Raw genomic sequence first — 16,775 nt, 5'->3', positions numbered from 1 at the left:
TCCATTTAATCGAAGGATGTTTAACAGCTACTAACTTTAATAGCTAAGATTTGACAGAGACATTCTCCGGAAAGTCTGTGCTGGTGCTAGTTACTGCACGAAAACACGACTGCAGGTTAGCCGCATTGCATGGATTTATTTAAGGATTTTATTTTATTATATGTTCTATTCAAATTCCTTCTTTTTTTTAATTCATTATTTAGATAAATAAATGCTAACCTGGCTCACGGTGATTAAATAAGTCCTCGCATGGCCAACACAGAACAAAAGCTAGCAAGAACCGGTTAGCCTAATCTCATTTGCATAACGCTAGCTTTTATTCACATATACTGAGCTTAGCAATTTTTTGTGCATGTGTGTAAAATAGTCCACAATGGCAGTGTTTATCTTTCCTCTTCACCCCTCCTTTCTATCCTTATTCTAAGAATTTCTCTGGACTGTAAACCAGGCTGTCAATTATAATTTCCCCGTTTCCCCACTTCAAGATGGAGGCCATGACTTTGCAAATATAGGCTTATACTTCACTCCGGCGCTGGTACCCATGTGGCCCCAGGATTAATTTCAGTCCACTTTTCTTCTGTAGTTAATACACACTAGTCGATGTCTTTTGTAACTTCAGATGAGTTTTCGGAATATAAATTGAAATAAGTGTACGTATAAAATATCTGGCTTTCGTTTTTTTTGTTTGTTTTTTTTCACCCTCATATGCAGTTACTGCCATTTGAAAGTGATGTCAGTGACTCAGCAGCTTGGTGTGTACTTAATCCAAGGCAAAAACTGTATTTGTAAAAGGGCACATCATTACATAAATTTGAATCTAACGGGTAAACATTGACATTGTTGGATTTTAATAGCTTTCATTTCCTAAATCTTATCTATCTCTTTGTCTCCTTCTGTGCCCGTCTTTCTTTCTTGATGATGTTTTGCCATTTCCAAGCCTGCATTTTATCAATTAATTCCAAACTTTAGCCACTCTTTCTTTAGATTATTTATATAGTGTTCATGATGTGCGATCCATCATACTCTTTGTTGTAGCTTCTCAGTTTTCTGTAAATGAGTCTCTTTGGCAGTTAACCAATCGCAGTTGAGGAAGGTGGAGGTAGAGTTTCAAGGCTTCAAGGAGCTTCAAGGCTTTGAATTTGATGCAGAAGACTACAGGAAGCCAGTGGAGGGATACAAAGAGGGGTAGGACGTGGGTTCTTTTGGGCTGGTTGAAAATAAGGTGTGCTGCTGGATTTTGAATGGTCTGAAAGAGTATGATGGAGCTGGATGGGATACTAAGGTCCAGTAGTCCAGTTCTGAGATAACTAATAGCTGTGTGGCATGATCCAGTGAGATAGGGTCTGATTTAAAGGCAACTTAACTAAACTTAGCATAGTCTTATTTTATTCCTTTTACCTTTATTTCCCAACAAGCAACACAGGAAGCTGTGTATGAATAACTATTTCACTGTACTTGGCTTTGACCCATCTGCATGAATGTTGTTACCTGAGCATCAGACAGAATTATCACACAGGCTTGAAGGCTGTTAAATACAGAATGAGATTATTTGAGTTATTTATGCTGTCAGAGCAACCGTGTAATACGATGGTAACATTTGGCTTTTTTATCCTATAATCCAGTCAATGCAATCAGGGCCCCTTGACATTAGATGAAAGATCTGTTTGGATTTTGGCCAGGTTTAATAAATAATGACACAATAAGGTAGTTAGGTATGCAGATAACTGCTTTGCTAGTTTATTTTAATTTCTACAACAGTCTTATTGCTAGCTGGTGTAGATTAGACACCAGTGATCGAATTGTGCTTCAAAAATCAGCAATTCAACTATGCTCTTTGGGATATGATATATTTCTGATTGGATCACTGGAGCAGTCAGGGTTCAGTTCTACTTGCTGTTACCTTCATTTTCAGGCCAGATTCATACATTGGGACACATTCTCAAACCTAACAAGTCACAAGATTTGTATAACTTTGTGTGCAGCAACTGATTTGGTTGTTACTAGTGAGTGTGCACTTTCTAGTGCTTGACATACCTTTATGGAGCACTTTATTAGGAACACTAGGTTGGACTTCGTTTTGCTCTCAAAACAGCCTTGATTCTTCATGGTATGATGACGTGAAGTAGAAGAAGAAGAAACCTTGAGGGGAACCAGACTCATCTGATTATAAATAATGTCCATCTATCACTGAGCCTTTATTAGTGTCACACATACATTACAGCACAGTGGAATGCTTTTCCAGTTGAGGAAGTTGAGGTCAGAGCAAACTGGGCAACTATGATACAGCCCCCCAGAGCAGGAAGAGTTAAGGGTCTTGCTTAATTGCCCAAGATGGACCTTGCCAGAGGATATTGCTCGATTGCCCAACAGTAGAGCTTGATGGTGTTGGGGCTTGAACCCCTATCCTCCGATCAACAACCCAGAGCCATAACCACCGCTGCCCCTACAGGAGCTTATACACAACTTATGAGTATTGGAATTATTAATTAATTCATTAGAGCTTTAAATTTAAGTCTATTGTATCAAATCTGGTTGTTCTTCTATCCAAGGAAGAACACTAGCATACATATTTATGGCTTCTATATGCCATTTACAGTATTCTCATGGTATCCAAGTGAGCCCATCCTCAGCAACAAGCCACATAATATGAATATAAATAAATTATTACATCACAAAACTATGTAATTTGCAGTTTTATGCTGTACACCTTATAGTCTGTAGTGTCCTAATAATAATAATAATAATAATAATAATAATAATAATAATAATAATAATAATAATGATAATAATAATAATAATAATAATAATAATAATAATAATAATAATAATAATAATAATACATATAAGTCATGGAGTTGAATTTTTTGAGAAGCAGATCAATGATTTTCAGAAACAGTGTTTTTTTTTTTTTACTTCCTGTTCTGCCTCGTCGCTTTTTATGTACGCCTTCAAGAACTAATGACTGTGTCAGCCATTTTTCCAACATATCCCTGATTCGGAATTGTGTATGTCAGTCATTATGGAAATGACTCATTTGATAACATTTTATTATTTATATTTTATTGAAAGAAAAAAAAAGCTGCAGAGCTGATCCATGGAAATAAGTTTTGGCACTTCAAATCTTGAGAGGTGTTAGACAAATGAAGCAGTGATTGTTATGCTGTCGCTTTCATAGACAGGTGTCGCTGAAATCGCAGCTCTGTGTCATGCACGTTCATAAAAATAGGACAAAGTGTCACCTGTCTCTTTGTCATTTGCTAGTGTGAATGTAGGCTAAGACGTCATATCCAGGTCCTTCTTTCTATTCAACACACTTACAAATGCTTCTTTCAAATACCCATAATTCACAGTGCCATACAGCTCTTTGTAGCGAGTGGGTATTATCTGTCTAAACCTCTTTGTCACTGTATAGAGATGACAGTTGAGCATTAAAGAGTCATTTTAAAGTCCATTTCAGTGAGAATGGTGGAGATTAGTGAGAATGTTGGTAAGTTAAAGTAAGTATTTTTATTTTTTTTAAAGTCAGCTTGAACCTGTACTGCTGAGCTATTATATGTGTGACTGTGTAAAGAAAAGTGTGTTTGAGTGAGTGCACATAAAAGCTTTCTCCTGTGGGCTCAAACACTTTTATTGACAAACAAATTGAGAAAAAGTCCTTGCCGTCTGCATCACATAATTCAATTCAGGAAACTTTAAAGGCACCGATGTTTTTCAGTGGATTTTTCCGCTAAGGTAGCGAAAAAAAGAGAGAGAAATATATATTTTTCAGTTGCCTCCGCATAAAGAGCTCCATTCAGGGGAGCTGTCACAAATTTCCCGCTGTCCGAGGCAGAAGGCCTCAGACAGGCACGATTGGGTGGGTGAATCTGAAATGACGCAGAGAGAGGAAAACCATTACCGATGCCTGGTGATTCCACATTCAACGCTACACACTCGCCACATGGACAAGCGAACTATTGAGTGTGTAGGGACGATGGAAGCAAGGGCTATTTGTATTCCTGCCATTCATTTCTCCTTCTCTGAGGCATATTCTCCTGTATGTGGGTGAGACTCTCACACGCTTATTCACTCACTTCATCTGTGTCCTGATTCCGTTTGACTCAATCCCAGACTGTTGGATGTCACTTCCGTGGAATGAAAAGTAAGAGATTCACTGGAGCAAATTCTCAAGACTCCAGGGAGTATGAGAATTCCACAACCAATGGCAACCACAAGCATTCCCTACAGAGAAGGATACAATGGGAATAGCCGACTTTATCCTTCATCCCTTCATCTTATTAGTCACCTTATTAGGCAACTTTTGTGAGTAATTGGGAACCTGAGGAGTTTGTTTTGTTAGAGGCTGTGAGCAAAGTTCTCCACGTTCCTTCAGCCTCCCAAAAACATGCTGGTAAGGGGATTGACTAAGATAAATTGCCTCTAGGTGTGAAGGAATGTGTGTGTGCATGTATGGTGCCCTGTTATGGACCGGCATCCCATCCAGGCACAGACTCAGTGCTCTCAGGATAGGAATACAGATCCACTACAAACCTGAGCAGGAAATACATTTCTCAAAGTGAGTAAGTGGATTAAATTGATGGATCTGTCTTGATGGTGCTTAGGTCAGGTGTTAGATTATTCCACTTTTGTTTCTTTAGCACCGTCTTACCGCATGCTGAAACACCATCCTGTGTTTGCCTGCCTCTGAGAAGTTCAACTGCTTCTGTACACTTGACAATATATCCTGATTCTTCTCGTGGCAGGCACATCAAACACTGATAAAGCACTTCCACCAACAACCATACATGCCCTCTGCCACCAACACAAATGCTGTATGTCTTGGATATAACCTCTGCCATGAGCATTCCCTTTATTTCCAACACTTTTCTCAGTACATCACTCTGTAAACAGGTAATACAGAGACGTATTTTAGGACTTTAGAACTACTCCTGGTTTTCATGTGGTGCAAAATCAATGTGGAACACACTCCTTCTCTTAAAGTAGCCTTTGACATTTTAGCTTTTATTCTGTACAAACTGTTGAAAAAGTGTTTTTTTACATGACTCAATGACGGTGAATGAAAGAAGCTTGAATTTCTATGGCTTCTTTGGAATTATAAGAAAAGTCCATATCTAATTTATAATTTGTGTACATAATAATAATAATAATAAGAAGAAGAATAATAAGAAGATGACGATGAAGAAGAAGAAGTAGAAGAAGAAGAAGAAGGTTTGCCAAGATAATTTGGTAAGAAAAAAGGGATGTTATTGAAATCTATTATGATAGATGAATATGAGACAATCAAAAAGGTGCTCTAGGGATACATTAGAGAATGGAGACAGTTATTAAAGAACTAATTAATATTGTGTAGATCAAACTTGTGACCCTGTGAAGCTGTGTTATCTGGCACCAAGATGTAAGCAGCAGTTCCTGTAAGTTGCAAGGTAGGGCATCCATGGATCAGACTTGTTTGTCCAGCACATTCCACAGATGCTTGATTGGATTGAGATCGGAGCAACTTGGAGGCCAATTCAACACCTTGAACTCTTCCAGTATGGTAGGACACATTATCCTGCTAGAACAGGATAATCATTAGGAATATTGTTGCCACAATCCCCCCCCAAAATAGAGGCCCTGAAAGGTCTACATAAAATTTACCACATAGCAAGGAGAACATTAGCCAAGGCATTCTTGTTACCTTGAATTAGCAGCAGCCAACATTTAAGTTTCTGTTGAAGAGATTGTGATAAGTATAACATGTACCTGGAGTTAAACCTCCTCCCAAATACAACTATAAAAACAACCGGATTAGAGCCAGTGCCTCTTTTTCTGAGCCCAGAGTACTTCAGCTGGTGTCAACAGAACTTGTACCTGGAAAGAAGCACATAAGGATGGTCCACCCTCAATTAATTCTCCTGCAACAATTCAACTAACTACTGCTCTGACAGGATAAGTAATTGTTGCTTTGGAAAGCTCACACCTTAATTATTGGGTTGTCTTCAACAGGACGCTCAACAGGATGTGATTGGACAAGGTATTGCTTTAAAGGACCATATCATCCAAATAAGCAACACGACCTACATAGAACCTTCAATAAGTTAGTTAAACACTAGCAGGTGCATTATACGTTATGCAAGTTCATTAGCAGGGACATTACAAAACCCAAAAGCAGTAAGTACATTTACAGCAGACACCTTATCCAGAGTGAGTTACATTTTATACAACTGAGGGTTAAGGGCCTTGTTCAAGGGCCCAGCAGTGGCAGCTTGGTGGACCTGGGATTTAAACTCACAACCTTCCAGGCAGTAGGCCAAAGCATTAACCACTAAACCCATTAACCACTAAACCACTTTAACCACTAAACCACTAAACTTATCTCCAGCTTTAGAAAATAATCCCCCAGGTGTAATAAAGCAGAAATTTCTCTGGTCCTTGCAGGTGATGGCACCTTCTAGTAACCTAATAAAATCCAAACTGATAACAAATATGGTTCATCCCACCAGTTCATTGCAGTCCTCTATAAAAAGGCATGGCACAGCAACCAGGCTTAGTAACAGAATTGACTTTTCTCGAATCTGATCAAAACCTTTCTGGCACATCAGGTTACTAACAATAAGGGGAGGCCCAGTATGGCAATCTCCATGTAAGAAAAAAGTTCCTGATGGAACTTTAAAATCTTCACAGGACACAGCGTCAGCTTTAGGTTGTGGTAGACATTACAGCCCTTCCATCAGAAAAATCCAGTACTGGATCACTGTCAATACCCCTTCCCAAAAAACATTAGAGTGAGGCAGGAAGAAATGGTTTTAAATGGTTTATATAGCACCATTATACTTTTACTTCATCTCTCAGGTGTATGGCTCAAATAGTCATGTTTTTTACTATATAATACCTACTAAATTTGCCTAAACTTGGATCTTTCCAATCATTTGAGAGAACAGTGCAGTATGAGCGTAACATTGACTTAAGAATCTGATGGAAGTGCTCCAGAGCTCCCTGAGACTGTAAGTGAAAAGCAGTAGAAATGTTATGCTTGACCTTAAGCTGCCTCACAGCATGAATAAATGTGCATGAGATGAAATTACTCCCCTGATCAGTTTTTATATTACCTTAGGAATGCCAGTGAAAGATTTAAAGGAGGTTAAAGCTTTCAGGACAAGTTTGGTCTTAAATAGAGGGCAAAGGAAAAGCTGCTGGATAATAGCTACTTCTAAACATGATTGTCAACAAATATTGAATAGCAGATTTACATTTTGGTACCATTACATTCTTGCATAAATTACAGACTATATCGGGATTGAATTTTCCATCTCTACATGGAACATCCTCACACTGGTCTGAGAAGGTTTCTGAGAATTATCAAATGTTCCTGAATTCAATATAAAATTTTTGGTATACTGGTTAACTCATGCAAATAAGTACTTGTTGGTTGGAATTGCAGCTGCTGATGTAGTATTAACTCTTCATTAAGTAGCAATGTGATTTGGTACAGAGCATTGAAACTGCTGCTTCTCACACTTAATGAGACTTTGGCGCCCATTACCATGTCTCCAGTTCACCAGTTCTCCTTCCTTGGAACACTTTTGGTAGTTGCTAAGCACCTGGAACACTCCACAAGACCTGCTGTTTTGGACATGCTCTGACCAAGTCATCTAGCCGTCATAATTTGGCCCTTGTTGCTCAGATCCTTACTCCGTATTCTTGCCTATTTTTCCTGCTTGAAACATGTCAACTTCAAGAACATGCTGTTCATTTGCTGCTCAGTATATCCCAACCTTTGACAGTACCCAGTGTTCCAAGATAATCAGTGTTATTCACTTCGCCTGTCAGTGGCTTATCTGATCAGTTTACTCATCAGCATATCCTTGCTTCCTAGCAATCGTCTCCTTTTTATGCTTTGAACAGTTTATTTGGCTTTTTCATTCTCTTGGTTAGATTCTCTTTTACAAATCAACAGACCAACATTTTACTTGCTTTTAGAGAAGCCAGGTTTTTTTTTTTTTTTTTTTTTAAAAAAAACAAAAACAGGCTATATGAGATAGAGCTGCAGTTACCTTTCACAGCTCCAGGGTTCTCAAGGTTTCTAATCTGAGCTTTGGTTATAATCTTTTTGGAAATTCTGGGTATTCCAGTTTTCTTTCCACTTCCCAGAAGCATACAATTAGGTATATTAGCTGGACCAAATTGCTCACTAGTGAAAGTGTGTGCGAATGATGCCTGAAATGAACCGGCATCCCATCCAGAATATATTCCCACCCACACAGGTTTTTTTTTTTTTTTTATTATTTCTGAATTCATCAGCATATTCCTGCATTGCTTATTAACAATCAATCAATTTTATGCTCATAATGGTCCTCATGGTGGCCTAATGGTCTATAAGCAAATGCCACATTTAGAATAACCCCTAGATCTTTCATTTCCCTCACGCATGAATCAATGATGCACAGTCATGCACAGCCGGCTACAAAACAAGACAGCCAACTGTTCTGATACTTTTAACAAAACTGTATCAAAACTCTTCAGATTTCTCTGTGGTGAATTCATTTCGATTTTGTACTTTGGAGATGTCTAATGCAACTTTTAGCACTCTGATGATACTTGTTTCTGTTTATCATAGAAAATCACAGCAGGAACAGAGCTGCTGATATAGTGTAGCTGAGATATCACATACAGGAAGCGAAATGAATCAACATACACACACTACTGAGAAAAACAACAGACAAGACATAGCCTCGGGGTGATTTCCCAGCGAGAGACAGAGAGAGATTAAAGTCGTACAAAAGTTTTGTTGCAGCTTTTTCTGCATCAGAATATCATTCACTGAGATGTATGGTAAAAAAGCTTGATGTTCTTTCTGGGCTTATATTATGTGTTCTTTTTTTAAATGCACTGACATGTTCATATGTACATATTTACATAGCCGTGAGCTAGGTTATTGTTCCCTAGGAACCCAGAGCAGTGAACTCATCACCCGCACACACATGGAATCAGTTTGGGTTAAGGCCACTGTCTAACATACTAAGCGTGGTGGATTTACCTACCTGAATTCCATATGTCATTTCAGTACACCAGTGCTGTAAAATACAAGCTGATCTGTTCTTAGTCTGTAGGCTAAATTAGCCAAAAATCTCTTTTTTTTCAAATCCTGTAACCTATACATAATATAACGTAATATGTAACAAGAGCAATACAATTATAACAGTACAATCTACAGCACATGTGCAAATGAGCGAATGGACGCAAGCAGACACAGAAAGAATGCTTGTGTTTTTTAGGATATAACCGCTGAGCTAAACTGGGTTTGTCCTGGACGACATCATTGCATTCATTCATCAACCTCAGTGCACACATGTGCTGACCTTCCCAAGCTAAAAACAGAAGGTTTCATAAGAGAACGCCTTAAAGAGAAAGAATTCTGTATTGGAGAAACTCAGAATTTCTCTTCATAGTCCTAATTTCTACCATCCTTTGTCTGTCTTTCTTGTTTCTGATTAATCTTTGATGAATCCAGATCATGGATTTGCCATAGGTGAGAAAAATCTCTAGATGTTCCCTCAGAGATAAACAGCAAAAGTTGATGATTTGTCAGGGATGTATATCAGACTGAAGACTTCAAAAGCTAACACATTTCACTAAGGTTGTTGTTCTTCAGGACATGGACATGTACATGGACAAGCCTATAAAATCAATGGTGATCTATTATTATCAGCAAGACTGCAATGATGAATAGGTATGATAGGAATAACCTTTTTTTCTTTTTTTTTAACCAGCACAGTTTTTTTTTGGACTGAGACTGCTGCAATCTGTTGGAGCTGATCTTCCAGCTTAGAGGTCAAAAACACAAGAGCTCAAGAGTTTAACCTTAAACATTTTCTTTAGTTCCTCTTTCAGTCCCTGGTATTTGTCTTGCTTTCTCAAATTCCTCCCTTTGGATGTTACTGTGTTTCTAGCATTGCTATTATAACTATGTCTGATTGGGTTTCTATTACTTTTTTTTTATCTGCCTGTATCAGGAGGCCCAAAAGGTCTCAGTTTTATACTTTCTACTACTTTCTTTTTTTGGTGGGGATTTCCAACCCATATTCCATGAAAATGTTCCTGCATACAATCAGTGCCTCTTTGTTATATCTCAGTATATGCTGTTTCTTTCTGCATTTTGCCTTTGTACCTGATTTTGGATTACCTTAGGGATTCTGTGCACAGTATGCACACTGCTTCTGGTCTGATACAATAAATACCTTTTTTTTTAATCAAGCTCATGCTAAATGCTAGTTGTTGCTGTTGTAATGATTTTGTGTGACGATGCCATCCTTCGGTCCTAAAATCCTGCCATTACAACCACTGGTAGGATTTTCCAGTATAGGCTTTTATATCTTTACTGTCTGTGTTTTCATATCTTTAAAACAGATTAGAGATTATCTTTATAACAGAGAGTTATAATAACTAAGGAATCACAATAATGTCATGATTAATGGGTCACTTAAACTGATTTAGACCAGGATTGTTAATTTTGTTTTTTTGATTGTATGAAAAAAATATGATTGCTATCAATTCAGCAATGTTTGGGATGTTGTAAGAGAATTAATTAAAGGCCAGACATAAATGGTAATGGGAATTTTACAGATCTGGAAGTTGATTCAGATCATCTTGGACAGAAACAGATACGTTGGCAAAAATACTCCCTGACACACAGTAGAAGAAGAGGAAGAAGAGGAAGTAAACTCATATGGGAACCTTGCTAGTAGAACTTTAAATCATTACAATAGAAGAAAATAGAGGTCAAACAGAATTATGTGTGTAGTATGAGTATATTGTGAACGTAACTTAAGTGTTCTGGAATGAGTTTAAGGCTGTGTGAGTCTAAAACTTAACCACTGAAGAGTCTGTGGTCAAATTTGGCCTTAATTGTCTGTTAGATGTGCAAATGTTATCCCTGTACAAGTCATCCCTAGCGGCAGAAGGTGAGTCACAAGCGGCGAATCTCCAGCAGAAGGAAAGTGTCAGGATAAATCAGGCAGGTTCTGGGGTGAGTATGTCTGCCAACAGCTTCCCATGGGACAGATAGGAGATCATGTACAACTCAAGAGAAATAAAGGGAGAATAGATTAGGTTTGCTTTTATCCTACAGTGGTTGAAATTTGTGAGACAGTACAATTAGGAACATAGAGGGAATGGTAATGGAAGTGGAAGCTTAGTGGTTAAGGTGTTGGACTACTGATTGGAAGGTTGTGAGTTTGAATCTCAGGTTCACTAAGCTACCCCTGAGCAAGGCTGTCAATTGCTCAGTTGAATTAAATTGTAAGATGCTCTGGATAAGGGTGTCTGCCAGATGGTTAAGTTAACTATAACTCCCTATGGCCACAGTTGAAGGGCTGAGAGGTTTTTAATTAGTACCAAATATACAGGGAGCTGATATGATCAAACAATCATATTCTGGTAAGGATTCTGTATTCTGGAGAAAAAGCAGCTTTGGAGTAACGTACCTACTGGAACACCCAAACAGCATGTCACTACATTAGTCCAGAATAGACGTAGTTTCTGAGATTATAAATGGCCAACCTAGTAATATTAGCTATTATACATGACCTTCAAATAAGAGACTGATGATGATGATGAAATTGAAAGGCCATCTATAATCAGAAAACCTGTTTGTGGCCCTAATAGAAGTAAATGGTCCCTTCTATGGTTTAGGGCATGAATCCACCACTACCCACTGAGAAGAATAAATAACCCTTACGCTAGTGGTTAAGGTGTTGGACTATTGATCTGAAGGTTGTGAGTTTAAATCATAGGTCCACCAAGCTGGCACTGCTAGGCCCCTGAGCATGGCCCTTAACCTTCAGTTGTATAATAATGAGCTATATGGTGTTGCTCTGGATAAGGGCATATGCTGTAAATGTATTACAGAGGTAAGAAGTTATACTGTAGGTTCAGGGTTTGACTCATGGGTTCAAAAGTGTCTCTTTTCAAAATGAAGGACCTATACAAATTAAGTTGAATTGAGCAGTCACTTTCTATTTCTGCATTTAAATCTGAAACATTCTCTTATTTCTTTAGTAAATGAGGATAGTTCCCATATTTGGCAGTAAGTGGTGTAGTAATGGTTTGATCTGTGATGGATACACAAACACTTTTTAACAGACTCCTAATTATCTGTCTATCTTAATTACAAACCTGGCAGATGGATTATCAGGAAGGGGTCTCTCTCTCTCTCTCTCTCTCTCTCTCTCTCTCTCTCACACACACACACACACACACAAGCAAATGTGATGGATGAAAACCTCAACTGAGGTTCAGGCAAGGAGAAAAAAACAATTAAAGCTGATGGAGGAAAGAGATTAGAAAAGGGCTGTGCTTGAGTGGAGTTGCAGTTTGCCCCTGCTTGCACATAAACAAGTGAGTCTAGTGTTTTGATACGGAACTCATGAATGGCTGGGGAGAGTTATTCAGTCCAAACATGGGCTTTTATTTTTTTTAAATTAGTCTGATGGCAAATCACTTTTTCCTCCTTTTCTCATTTTGTTGCAGTACCTCTTTAAAATGGCCTCTTTGTTACAAGTGTAGGAATTTGTACTTCTTTGTGTTTATGTGTCAATAAATTACAATTTCAGGATTTTCTGGTGGCAAATTCATGTGAACTCACACAAGCCAACTTTTACATAATGTTAGGAAGGATAGATAAAGTCAGAGGGTGGGGCTTGTGCTTACTTGTTTGTTATGATTCCCATGATTCCAAGCTGATAATTTAATTATGAAAAGACTAGACAAACAACTAGATATAGATTACTAAACATGGTTTATACAGAGTCCAGTACTCCAAAAGCTCTGAAAGAATCATGGCTATAATAGGGCAAATAGTGTTACTGTACCCCGAACTCAAGCTGAGGAGTCTTAATTACCTCCTTATGACTGGTTGTAATTTTATTTCCTGTATTTTTTGTCTTTCTAACCACCTTTTTTTTCATATGTGCTCTTATAACTCACTTTCACTGTCTATTCATTAGTTTTGTGTGTGCGTGTGTGCTTATTAATGGTACTGAAGTACGTGGTAGCTCTGATTCATCGCTGCTTTTAGCCTGTGAATGCAAGAAGCCCCTAAAGCCTTGTGAACTTGCAGTTCCTCACAAGCACACACACAGTGCCAGAATGACTGATGGAAAAGGCGTTAAGACCCCATATTAATTTAAAAAATAGGCTGACGCTATGTGTTTCCATTAGCGTGTAAGTATGTGTGTGTGTGTGTGTGTGTGTGTGCACGTATGAGCATATGTATACAAGCCCATCTAGATTTTCACTTTCACACTGTGTTTATAGGCATGAATAAATCAGACTGGCAAGAGGTTATATATGCTAATTGCTCAACAACTTAGATGTTGGTGTGTATGTGAGATGTCCCGCCCTCTGTGTTTAAAGCGGAAATGAATTTATGGTTAGAGTGGGGCAGTCATGTTGCCTCTATTGCCTCTAATTAAAGTAAAGTGCTGTTGTTGAAAAAGCCTGTTTCATCAACCATACACACACACACACACACACACACACTGGTCTGGTCTGGTCTGTTCTATATAGATTGGAAACTAGAATAAATAATGTAGGGCCATGTTTATGTTTCTACTTTATCTTACTATATTGTATGAAGGAAATAAAAGAAATCCAACAGCAGTATATTGATTTGATGAAATCAGCTTCATGAAAGAGAGGCAGAGAGAAAAACAGAGAAAGGATAGATAGATAGATAGATAGATAGATAGATAGATAGATAGATAGATAGATAGATAGATAGATAGATAGATAGATAGAGGGATCCCAGGTCATACCCATGCTTCATTCACACTCAAAGACTCCATGTTTTGACATATATTAATGTCAGTTTACAGAGTGTGAAATTGCCTTACTAATCACATTTACATGCCTCTCAGCACATGCTCCATACAGGACTGTAGGTATGTTACCTTTTGCTCACATGTGCCAGTCAGTATGTGCATGTATTGCCTGTAGGGAGCATCTGTCCGAATGAGACACTTCCCATTTGTTCTCATCAGTAGAGTGTGTGTGTGTGCTGTTTCAGCTTTTTTTACAGTATCCTGGCTGGGACCGGATTGCTGCTTTGAGCTGAGAAACACTATCCGGTTGCCGTGACGACCGTGACAGTGGCTAAGGAGCGTATATGAGAAATTGAAACTGTACGCCGTCTTTCCTTGTCAGCTGCTTTGATGTATCGATCCGTACACGCTCTGCCGTATGCAACATGCGTCTCCTGTCATGCTTAATAGCAATGATTTTATCTCGAGAAAACTTTTCCATTTCACCTTTTACACATCATTGATTCCGCTACTATATCTATACCTATACCTGTACCTATATATGCCAGCTAAGTGCAGTGCAGTTAAGGGTTGATCAGACATGTAACATTTCTTCAGAGACTATTTCTAATATGGGTGGAAACTTACAAAACATGATTTTTTATTTTTTTTTGTCTTTGTTAGCAATGTGGTCAGCTAACTTAGTAATCATATGCTTTATGATATTTGCTACCTCAAGAGATTTAACCAGCTCATGTCTGGCTTCTGGATCTAAATAAACACTACTATAAACTTCTACAGCTTGTTGGGGCAGTGGTGGTTCAAGTGGTTAAGACACTGGGTTGTTGCTTGAAGGATTAAGGTTCAAGCTCCAAAGTTGGGCAACTGAACAAGACCCTTAACCCCTTCCTGCTCTGGGGGTGCTGGATTGTAGCTGCCCCTGAGCTTTGATCCTAACTACCTCAGCTGGGATATGTGAAAAAAAGAATTCTGCTTTGATGTATGTGTGGCAATAATACAGGTTTCTTGCCCGCAGTTCAGTTGTCTTTTTCTATTTATTTAAAGCTGCGCTGTATAAAGCAGGATGGTGCAATATTAAAATATAGCCCTTTAATCTGTGCTTCCTCCATCTTAATTTTTTTTTCATGATAGAGCGGAGATAGAGAGAGAGGGAGGCAGAGGAAGAAATGGATATATATATATATATATATATATATATATATATATATATATATATATATATATATGTAGAGAGAGAGAGAGAGAGAGAGAGAGAGATGCCTTTATTAGTATTGTGGGTATGTATTGTTTATTTATTTATTTATTTATTCTACATTGTTCCCAGTGGCCAGGAAACCCAGTGCTCTACCCAAGGATAGAGAACAAGTGAGAATTGCTAATTGTGTAAAAAATAGTATGATTCATTTAGTTAAATCCATGTTTATTGGATGATTTTTTTTCTCTAATCTACTGCTAGAGATTTTTTTTCTTCCCCCAAACCTAAATTAAAGGGAATAATTTCAAAAAAGAGCCACTAATGCAGCTAATAATGACTAAAAGGCCGCTAAAAGAGTGCAGCCCTTTTTACTCTTATTAACATAAAGCTAATTGGTCTATGCTAGTTTTCTTTCATTTCATTTATTAGCTATCAGCTACACTGGGCGGATAGATAGATAGATAGAAGGATGGATGTATGGATAGATGGATGGATAGATAGATAGATAGATACTTTATTCATCCCAATGGAAAATTTATAAAAACTTATCATGTCAGAAGTGGGATTTGAACCCAAGCCTCCATTCAGAGACCAGAATCCTCCTTAGATCAGGTGGAAAGTTTAAACCTTGAGTCTGGCGCCTTAGACCGCTCGGCCATTCTGACACTGCTGTTTTTTTTTTAAAAGAAAGAAAAAAAAAAAAAGAAAAAAAAAACCTTGAAATTTGAGCGCAAATTTTAACTCTGGTCTAACACAGCTCTGAATGTTGCTTGTATTTTTAGATTTCCTGAGAGAAGCAAACACGTTGTGAGTCTTTGGTGATTAATCATTTCTGTCCCGTCTTCATTTTTACAGAGTCTCTTGGTGATGAAGTTTCTTCTAATTAAAAATCTGGAGGTTTAGAGGGTATTTTTAAGACGCCCCATTTTTATGATTGTCTATGTACATGTTGGAAAATCTGTAAAATTCTACTACTTTATTGGGATAATCTCGTGTGTGTGTGTTTGTGTGTGCCTGCGTGTCTGCATGTGTGTCTCTGTGTGTGTGCGTGTCTACGAGTATGCTTGTGTGTGTCTCTGTGTGTGTCTGCATGTCTGTGGTTGTGTTGGCATATGCGTCTTCATGTGTGTCCATGTGAGTCTGTGTCTATGTGTGTGTGTGTGTGTCTGCGTGAGTGTCGGTGCCTGTATGTATGTGCTTGTGTGTATGTGTATGTGTGTATGATTGAGTGTCTATATATATATATATATATATATATATATATATATATATATATATATATATATATATATATATATATACATATATATATATATATATATATATATATATATATATATATATATAAAAGTACACACACACACACATATATATCTCCGTGAGTGTCAGTGTGTGGTGTGTGTGTGTGTATATGTGTGTGTGTAATGGGTGCATGTGTGTGAATGACTGTTAGTGTGTGTATGTGTGTGTGGTTGGTGGATGGTTGGTCATCACACCATTGTGTAGAACTACAGCTTCAACCATGAAGGATGATGGATTACGAGCATTGGTAATCTATCACATTTCTGACAGGTAGCACAAACACACACACACACACAGCTCTCTTCTTCTTACTATGTGTCTGTGTTTAAATGTGCAACTGTAACAAAAAAAAACAATAAAAAATTCAGACATTCTGACACGTCCTCTGTTTGAGAGCATCCATCACTCAAATTCATCCACCGTTTAATAATAATATATTGAGATGGAAAGATCTGAGAAAGTTCAGAATTTCAGTTTAA

General features: G+C 37.9%; 1 non-coding gene across 1 annotated transcript; it reads right to left on the bottom strand.

Moving 5' to 3' along the window:
* Nucleotides 1–15,545: 15,545 nt before the first annotated feature.
* On the bottom strand, nt 15,546–15,659 carry trnal-caa (transfer RNA leucine (anticodon CAA)). Its single transcript has 2 exons — nt 15,622–15,659; nt 15,546–15,591 (listed from the first exon to the last, which is right to left on the bottom strand). It is a non-coding gene; the product is annotated as a tRNA-Leu (tRNA).
* Nucleotides 15,660–16,775: the final 1,116 nt, after the last annotated feature.

Source organism: Hemibagrus wyckioides, linkage group LG06 (genome assembly GCF_019097595.1).
Source record: "Hemibagrus wyckioides isolate EC202008001 linkage group LG06, SWU_Hwy_1.0, whole genome shotgun sequence".
Classification (NCBI taxonomy): Eukaryota; Metazoa; Chordata; class Actinopteri; order Siluriformes; family Bagridae; genus Hemibagrus; species Hemibagrus wyckioides.
Note: the sequence above shows the minus strand (reverse complement) of the source record. Positions and strands in the feature narration are given on the sequence as shown.